At 37.8% G+C, this 2,703-nt stretch overlaps 1 non-coding gene across 1 annotated transcript; it reads left to right on the top strand.

Annotated features, from left to right (window-relative positions):
- The first annotated feature begins 2,045 nt into the window (after positions 1 to 2,045).
- LOC138431563 (U6 spliceosomal RNA) lies at positions 2,046 to 2,153 on the top strand. The gene has a single exon (XR_011253730.1). It is a non-coding gene; the product is annotated as a U6 spliceosomal RNA (small nuclear RNA).
- The last annotated feature ends 550 nt before the right edge of the window (positions 2,154 to 2,703 follow it).

Raw genomic sequence — 2,703 nt, 5'->3', positions numbered from 1 at the left:
TTATATTCCAGTAAAAAGATAATTTATATCTTCAGATAGGTAGGGAAAATGTTACATCCAAAGATTCAGAACAAAATACTATTAGGAAGAGGAATTTCAAAGAACAAAATAAAAAATATAGTATTATAGCAATAATGAAAAATGAAAAGTTGAATGGAAGGACTGGGAGATAAACAAGGAAATACCTCAAGAAGTAAAGCACAAACACAGAGAGATTAATATGAAGAAAAATGTATTTAATGTTCTCATGTCTAAAAGTTCCAAAAACACAGAACAGAAAAAACAGAGGAGGAAGAAAGTGTCAACTAATTTAGAAACTTTTTCTAGAACTGAAGGATGTGAGTTTCCAAAGTGAAAAGGCTCACCAAATGCTTAGGACAATATTAATATATAGATTAAAATATACCCACATCGAGAACAGGAACATACTATTCTACAATACTGAGAACAAAGAGAGAATCCTAAACTTCTCCAGACTACTTATAAAGAATCAAGAACTACAATAGCATCAGACTTCTCAACAAGAGCAACAAAGGGAAAAAAAACTATAACTCCAGAGGGAAAAAAAAAAGCCAAATGGAAGGAAAAGTAATAATATTACTAACTTACTTAGCAGTAAGTGGTTTTTTTCATAATTATAATAATGTAAATTATAAATTCTGATACAACTAAAATTACTATACAACTATGTTGGGTAATACGTGTGGGCAAATGAGAACCAAATTCTCATTTTTCTGGAGTGAGACAATAAATAATATCTGAAATTTTAAAGTCAATTTGTAACATAACAATTCTGTCATAGCTGGGGTGGGGTGGAGTGGGGGTGGTTCATGTTATTTGGGGAAATAGAAGCAAACAAGTAATAGTGTACCTTCCCTGGTGGCTCAGATGGTAAGGAATTTGGCTGCAATGCAGGAAACCCAGGTTTGACCCCTGGGTCAGAAAAGTCCCCTGGAGAAGGAAATAGCAACCCACTCCAGTATTCTTGCTGGAGAATCCCATGGACAGAGGGACCTGGCAGGCTACAGTCCATGGGGGTGCAAAGAATCGGGACAGGACTGAGTGACTAAGACACACACGATTGAAAGTGGTTGCTATAGGAAGTGGGATTTGGGAAGGAGGAGAGCAGGGGACTGATTGTTTTTTACTAAAATTTGCAGAACCATTTCACTCTTCAAATGTGTACATAACTTTGATGAAAATAACTGAAATGAATGGGTTCTTTTCCTAATTTTCAACTCATTTGACTTGTTTTCAGTGTATAAAATTTTAATGATAATATTAAAGGCTATCATCTATCTTTTAAAGACACAATGAGATCCATTTTTTATGTTTCACTCACAATATCTACAATCATTACAAAAATTGTTAGGAAAAATAATTCCTATTTTTTTTCAGTATTTTTAGTGAAAATTTATTATGTGAGTAATTAATATATATTTAATGTAAAAAACAGAAAGAAGAGTAAATATATAAATCAGCAACAAATCCCCAAATCCTACAAACAATGTGTTTAACTACAAACAATGTGTTAACATATTTCTTTTTAGTTGTGTATTCAAATGTAGTACATCAATTAGGTTTGTGTTTGCCTGCATGTAAGAGAAAATTCAAATGAACAGTAGTTAGAAATACTGTCCGACATACAAAGTTCTCTTCCCTTATGTAATAGCAATCTTGAGCTAGGTAGTCCAGGCTTACTATAGTGGTTTCACGAGGTATTCATATACCTGGGTTACAACTCTGCCATCTCTAGGGTGTGGCCCTCATCCTCCTAGTACAAAAAAGGGCTGATAGAACACATTAGTGCATGTTTGCTTGGGCTGTGCCCTTGCATGCCAAGTTGCTTCAGTTGTGTCTGACTCTTCGTGACCCTATAGACTGTAGCCTGCCAGGCTTTTCTCTCCGTTGGATTATCTAGGCAAGAATACTGGGATGGGTTGCCATGCCCTCCTCCAGGGAATCCTCTCAACCCAGGGATCGAACTTGCGTCTCTTAATGACTTCTGCTTTGGCAGGAGGGTTCTTTACCACTAGCATCATCTGGGAGCCCTGCTTGGGCTGCACATGAACTAAGTTGGAATGAAACAGAGAAGGTTAGCATGGATCCTGCACAAGAATAACATGCAAATTCATGAAGCGTTCCATATTTTTAGAAAAGAAAAAGAATATGTTTGTACTCTGGAAAGGAAGAGAAGAATCCCTATCTACTTTAGAGAAATTTTCAGGGAAAGAAGAGGACTGCCCATCCACTTTGGAGAAGGCAATGGCACCCCACTCCAGTACTCTTGCCTGGAAAATCCCATGGACAGAGGAGCCTGATAGGCTGCAGTCCATGGGGTCGCTAGGAGTCAAAAACGACTGAGTGACTTCACTTTGACTTTTCACTTTCATGCATTGGAGAAGGAAATGGCAACCCACTCCAGTGTTCTTGCCTGGAGAATCCCAGGGATGGGGGAGCCTGGTGGGTTGCCGTCTATGGGGTCACAGAGTCGGACATGATTAAAGTGACTTAGCAGCAGCAGCAGCAGCCCATCCACTTTAGAGAGATTTTCATGAAGTATCACTCAACACTTTTATTTATACCTCATTAGTAAGAACCTTGTCACATGGTTCAGGGAAATCTAATCTTCATTCTGAGTAGCCAAGTGCCCAGCTACAAAATTCAAGATTCCGTCGGGAAGGAAAAGAAAACTAGCATGTA

Source organism: Ovis canadensis, chromosome 1 (assembly GCF_042477335.2).
Source record: "Ovis canadensis isolate MfBH-ARS-UI-01 breed Bighorn chromosome 1, ARS-UI_OviCan_v2, whole genome shotgun sequence".
NCBI lineage: Eukaryota > Metazoa > Chordata > Mammalia > Artiodactyla > Bovidae > Ovis > Ovis canadensis.
This window is presented reverse-complemented; position numbering and strand designations above follow the sequence as displayed.